General features: G+C 41.1%; 1 pseudogene; it reads right to left on the bottom strand.

The window, feature by feature from the left end:
• The window catches only part of LOC101343478 (DNA damage-regulated autophagy modulator protein 1-like), a 21,556-nt pseudogene that overhangs the window by 11,037 nt on the left and 3,390 nt on the right, over positions 1-7,129 (bottom strand).

Raw genomic sequence — 7,129 nt, 5'->3', positions numbered from 1 at the left:
TTATGTGTGGAGCTAAGATGGATATGGGAGAGAGGAATAGGAGCCAAAAACATACAAACAAACAAAAAAGAGTGCTAGGGGAGCTTGCCGTTGGAGTGGAGAGATGAGAGACTATGAAATGGAGAAAAACAAAAAGGGGAAGAAGAAAAAAAAAGAAAAGAATGAATGAATAAAAATTAGAAAGAAAAAAGAACAACAAAGCTTCCAGGGATCCCACCAGTGCGGCTATGAGGTCTGGGAAAGTTGTTCCCAAGTGTTTCAGTACAGCCTGGCTAGAAGACATAGAGGTATTCAGTGTCAGGTATTCAGGGAACAGGAAGAGAAGGAAGGTATAGAGAGATGAGAAACTGAGTAATGAAGAAAGACAAAAAGGGAAATAGAGGGAAAAGAAAACAAACTAAATTAAAAAAAAAAAAGACCAAGAAAAGCCACCAAAAAAAACACAAAAACAGAAATGCCCTCAGGGATCCCTCTGCACGTCTGCGCAAGCTGAGGGGGTAGGTCCCAAGCCGTGTAGCACTGCCCGGCCAGAACGGGCTCCCAACTTGAGAAAAGGAAAAGAAAACAAACAAACAATTCAAAACCAACCAACCAACAAAAGCCCCGGGATCCCACCAGCATGGCAGCCCAGACTGGGAAGCAGTGCCACACTCGAATGAAGCTCCGCAGCTCTTTAGGAAGAAGCAGAGATGGGGCACGGAGCCAGGTATTTGAGCAAAAGGAGGGAGAGGTGGTGAGAGGTAAGGAAGAAATCAAAAGAAGTGGAAAAAAGCAACACCAGCAGCCAACATATGGCAGTCAGGGAGCCGGCCAGTGCGGGAGGGTGGAATCCAAGCAGCAGGTGCTTTCCAGCCAAGAGACTGTGGCCATGGGAAGCAGAGGAGGCCGAGTGGGGGTGAAGAAGGGTGGGGGTGGGAAAGCATATATCGCAAATTACCGGTGTTGTATCTCCTGCTGGAAGTTCCAAGAAGCTGCTTTCTCATACCCCTATATTTGCTGGTCTCTGATAGGAGTCCAAGATGGTGGATCCGCACTGCCTTAGCTGATAGGGGACCTCCGCATGAATCTCTCCTCGCTCTCTGCTCTCTGTCGGTTTTCTGACTCCATTTGGTGCTTGGCTGAGTTCTTTATCTCTTCATTTGCTGTTGCAGGGTTTCAAGATTGCTGTTTTCTCTGTTTGGCTCAGTTTTTTGGATCTTTGCTGTGGAGGGACGGTGTGGTGCTTCTGCCTAGAGCGCCATTTTGCCGGATGTCTCTATTTTTATTGTACTTTAGATGAAGGTTTACAAAACAAACTAGCTTCTCATTAAACAATTAGTATACAGATTGTTTTATGACATTGATTACCACCCCACGACATGTCAACACTCAGGGAGACAGCATTTTCTATTTATTTGTTTTGTTTTTAGCCTGTTTCATGAGTGAGGAAATTCTTCCTGAGCCTCTGGCTTCAAGCATTGATCCATCCATCCAGAAACAGAGTACTGTTACCTGTTATTGTATAGAAGCCAAACTTTTGTCACCACTGCCTGCGTCCAGCCCCAAAGCTTGGCAGGTGATGGGTTCAGCGCCACTCACAACTTGATATATTATTCCATTTAGACTCTGTGGGGATACTTACCTTGCTTTTGAGCTGAGCTATAAGTTTTTAGTTTTACCTTCTCGAATTTTATCTGTGATTTCTGTGTGTTTGGCACAAATGCTGGATTTGCCATCTTTGCCAGAGGACCCACACTACTTTGCTATCATTTCAGTAAGGCTTTAAGAGGAAGGGGGAAGCAACAAGCATAATAAAAATCAACTTGAACCAGAAGCCATCAGAGGATTGTTAAAGTTAAAAAAAAAAAAAAGGTGACCCTATGTAACATAAGTTAAAACTAAATTTACATTAGTAAATTAATTATTTTTTCCAATTAACTATAACCTTTTCAAATAAACTTTGGGAAACTATCAACTAATAAAACATAAACCAAGCCCCTTTTTAGTGTCTAAGTTAAATGGTCTGTAATACATACATACAATTGCTCTATATTATTCTTTCTCTGCTATTTATCCATCAAGAAATTTAGGCACTTTGAAGCTGATTTCTATCTTTGGTTGCTTATACACTTCCAAAACTCACACCTAACTCTGCCCTATTTCTCACAGTTTTCAAGGTCTGTTTACTAGAGATTTGAGTCACAGTTTCTTCAAAGTAAAATATCCTGTCTTGCTAACCCTGCCGAAGGATGCCCTATGCAGACCGCTTGAATTTGCCCTCAGTACAGCTGATTGGACAAGAGTGAGCATTTAAAGAAAGGGCAGCCATTCTCTGGGCTGACTAGTGACTTGTGGAATGGCTAGACTCAAACAGATGAGGGGAGCCAATCAGCCATTCTCAGAATGTGAACTTGCATTGAGGAAATAAGACTTTAACAGAAAGGTCTGTGGTAAATTATTATTTGGTCACAATTGCTTGTTCCATTTCCACTTTTGCAGTGCTGCATGTAGGTGTAGTGTTCTTTCCTGTCCACTAACTTGGGGCTTGGCCATGTGACTTGCCTTGGCCAATGAAAGTAAATACACTTGATGTATACCATGTCAGAGCAGAAGCTTTAAAGGTGCTGATGTGCTTTGATTGCTTCTCTTGGTCCTGCTCTCTTTCATGAGAACAGCATTTTCCAGATAGTAGCTACTCTTTCAGCCTGGGTGCTGCAATGAGAAAACCTGTGGAGGCCAGCAGAATCTAGCACAGCTGCAGCTGACCTGCAGCACTCAGGTAACGGGAGCACAAAATAAATGTTTGTTTCTGTAAGCCACTGAGACATTGGGGTTTTTTGTTACTGCAGCAAAAACTACTACAAAGCTATAACCAAAATAATGTGTGAGGTAGAGTGGAGCCACAGAGTGCCATGGCAAACCCAAGTTATACAGAAGCAGAAATTGAGTAAAAAGACAATCCTTTTCTCAATGAGGCAGAGAGAAGATATGGAAAACAGAGCAGTGATTCTTAACTGGTATGTCTTGGCACACTGTTGTACTGAAAATCATGACACTACCTGATTAGGCGAGTCACCTTGACTGACAGTCAAAACAATGCAATGCCGGAAGGGAAGTTCTTCCCGTTTTCCCCAAAAATCGAGACGCTGAAACCAGAAGAAGGGAGAAATGGATGCTGGATGGTAAAACCAGAAATGTCCCCTAGATTGAGTCTCTGGCCCTACCATCAAAAGAGACTAAAATGACTCCACACTTAACCAACACTGTTTATAAAGACATGTAAAATTTGGTCAAGAACATTTTGTTGCATTCAAGGATATTTATAGCAGACAAGTCTAACAGTACTTAACCATTTATGTACCATTACTACAAAACGAGTAAAACATCTTTTGATTAGCTTCCCACCACAAACCCAGCTCCTTTTCTGCTCACCTTTATGTAACCAATTTTTTGAGTATAATATTCCTGGCACTATAGTAATAAACAATTGTTTTGATTAGGTTTGACTCAAGAATTCCTATTTTGCAGTCCTTTCAAATTAATTAGAACAGGTGCCTATGCATATTTACTTATATTAAGAATGTTAAGTCTTAGGCTATACGGTACAACTTCATTTTTAAGTGTAAAAGGGTATCTACTAAGATACCGAAATTAATGTTTACTTCCACAGCTCTTACACTAAAGAGTATGGTGGCAAGGGGAGACGTTTAGTTGGTTCTGGAAAATCATTCAGGTGACCATTGAAGGAAGATTCACTATCTCAGCACAGCAACTTAATAACTTTCTTTGGACTAATTTGAAATGCAGGGCTGACTAAGATTCTTGTTGACTTCCAAGATGTCACCATTCTCTAGGAAAACAAGATGTAAGCTATTTTTTTTTCCATTTTTTTCTATTTTAAATATCAACACAAATCCTGAAAGTCGTTTTATTGGTTGAGTAGTGCATCTAAAAGTAGTGCATCTTCACTTCAGTCTCTTAAGCAAATCTATAATTAGGAAAACAATCATTTGCACCTCATGTGATTTGGAGTGAGATTTTGGGAACACCGAAGCAGAAAACTAAAGTGGAGAATTGGGTGCCAGCAATGGAAATACTGGTTTAAAATCTGCTTGTGTGCTGTCAAGTGATTTCTTAGCTTTCCAGGATGTTCTGTCAAAAAATAATAATAATAATAACAATTGTGCTCTACCTTCTTACTAGCAAAACACCTGAAAACGATAGCAACAAGAAGAGAAATTGCTTTCCTCCCAGAAAATTTCACAAATTTTAACAATGGTTGATAATGGCAATGTGTGGGAGGGAAACAGTCGGAAAATATGTGGACACCTTCCAAGGAAAAATGGGCTGTTTTTAATATCACACATATTTTATCATTCTCGATTTATTTTTGATCCTCCCATTCAGATTTCTTTGATTCTCCAGAAAAGGTCACCATGCTTATACTAAATTTTCTTATAGTAATCATTCCCATACAACATTTTCCACTGTACACCTATTTGTCAAATCCATTTTACAGATTATACGCAGGTAACTTTTTTTAATATAAAATTTACCATAATTTCCTGGTTTTCCTCATAAAGAATTAGAGCAACCAGCAGCTATGAGGAACATTTATTGCTTTCGCCTTTCCTTTTTTTGGAAAACAGCAGCCTGATTTCTCCTTTGGAAACGAGTCCTTCCTCCTGTCTTAGTGCAGATAGTTTGTGTGGGTCAGACCTCATATGACCCTGGTGTAACCAATCAGAACACTGCTTTCCTCTGCCCATAGTAATTGGTTCAAGGACAGACACATGACTCAAGCCAGGTAAATGGGAGGATTTCCTCTGTTCCTGGAATGATTAAAGGAGTCTCTTTTGGCTGAAATGGATACACTTCTAGAACATAAGCCTAGTGCTGCAGTGACATGAGAAGACTGTGTGAGATGGAGGCCAACCCAAAGCAAAAAAAAAGACGGAGATACAAGGATCCTGATGACGTCGTTTGAACCTCAAGATTAATGCTTAAAGCTAGCTTTATCCCTGAATTTGTCAATTACACAAGTCAATAAATTTCCTCTTTAGCCAGTTTGGGTTGAGCTCCTGGCACTACAGTAATAAGCAAAAATTGATTGATGCCTTTGAATTATGGTGTTGGTGAAGAATACTTAATATACCATGGACTGCCAGAAGAACAAACAAATCTGTTCTGGAAGAAGTAGAGCCAGAATGCTTCTTAGAGGCAAGGATGGTGAGACCTATCCCACGTACTTTGGACATTTTATCAAGAGGGACTGGTCCCTGGAGAAGGTCATCATGCTTGGTAAGGTAGAGCGTCAGCAAAAAAGAGGAAGACCCTCAATAAGATGGATTGACACAGTGGCTGCAACAATGAGCTCAAACATAGCAACCATTTTGAGGATGGCGCAGGACTAGGTAGCGTTTAGTTCTGTTATACGTAAGGTCACTATGAGTTGGAACTGATTCCATGGCACCTAACAACACGAGTTCAGTTTTTATATATTTTTTCCACGTGTTTAAATGTTTTCTGTAACCACTTTTTATGTATTGAATGATAACATATACTCTTATCTACTAAAAAGCACATCATCTTAATGATGTAGTTTTGGAAACAAAGCTCTATGTGGTAGACGCAGTGTTCTATTATGAGTTGGGAGACCTGGGTTCTAGCCTTAGTTTTTTGTCTAACAGTAAGTTAGACATGGACTTGTTACATTTTCCTCCCTGAGTATTAATATTCTTATTTGAACAATAAGTAGATTGAGCTGGACTCTCTCTAAGGTCATTTCCAACATTAAAATTCTGCGACTCTTAAGAAATATAGCAAAAACATCAAATCACTTTTCTTTCAGTAAAACCTGAGTATTAATTTGAGATGTTTATGTAAAAAATTTTTGATTTATTGGCCAAAGAAGGAGAAAGTAATTATGGTAGAATATATTAGTGTTCCCCACTATTTCCCACTCTTCCATATGGAAAGATTATGTATTCTCACTCTCTTGATGGCAGGCTTGGCCTTAGGAATTGCTTTAGCCATGAATGTGAGTGGAAGTGATGTTTCACTTCTGGGCAAAAAACTTAAGAGCTAGGGAGCCAACATGGTGCTATAAACAGAAGCACCACGCCGTCTCTCTATAGCAAAGACCTGAAGAACTAAGTAAAACAGAGGCAAATGTCAATCCTGGAACCCTAAGTGTCAAATGAAGAGATAAAGAACTCAACCAAGCACTGAATGGAATAAGAAACTGACAGAGAACAGACAGCGAGGAGAGTTACAAGTGGAGATTCCCTGTCAGCTAACACAGCACGGATCCACCATCTTGGACTCCTGTCAGAGATCAGTGGACAGGGAGTACGGGAAAGCAGATTCATGGAGCTCCCAGCAGGAGACACAGCACCCGGTAACCAGAGAGACATGCTTTCCCACCCCTCCCCCTGCCTCCCCCTGCTCGACCTTCATTGCTTCCCAGCAGGCTGATTCGCTACATCCCAGGGGGCTGATTTGCTGCTACTCGTTGGACCAAGTCTCGGCTTCCTGGCCGGCCAATTCCTGGCTTCCCAGAGGGCTGCTCTGCCACTTCCCAGCGGGCTGTGACCACGGCACGGGAGGTGCCAATGTCTGCTGCACAGATTCATCCCGCCCACACCGGCCAGCTTCTTCACTGCCACTTCTTTGTTGTTGGTGTTGCTTTTTTCGGCCTCTTTTGGTTTCTTCCCTGCCTCTCACCTCCTCCTCCTCCTTTCTCTCCTACACCTGACTCCATGTGCCATCTTTGCTTCTTCTTGACAGCCTGTGAAGCACCACTCAGCTGAGGAACTGCTGCCCTGGTCCACTTAGCCACACTGGTGGGGTCCCTGGGTTTTTTTTTTTTTTTTTCTTCTTTTTGTTTGTTTGTTTTCTTTTTCTTTTTTCCTTTTTCTCTTTCTTTATTTCTTGGTTTCTTGTCTCTTTCTACTCACCTTCTTTTTCTGTCTCCTGAATACCTGACACTGTGTATCATCTCCACCCCTTCTAGCGGGGCTGTACCACCCAGCTTGGGAGCCACTCCTCGGTCTATGCAGCTGCACTGGTGGGATCCCTATGAGCGGTATTTAAAAATAATTTTTATTTATTTTATTTTTTATTTTTATTCTTTTTGGGTTTTTTTTTT

This window comes from Trichechus manatus, unplaced genomic scaffold, assembly GCF_000243295.1.
Source record: "Trichechus manatus latirostris isolate Lorelei unplaced genomic scaffold, TriManLat1.0 scaffold00256, whole genome shotgun sequence".
NCBI lineage: Eukaryota > Metazoa > Chordata > Mammalia > Sirenia > Trichechidae > Trichechus > Trichechus manatus.
This window is presented reverse-complemented; position numbering and strand designations above follow the sequence as displayed.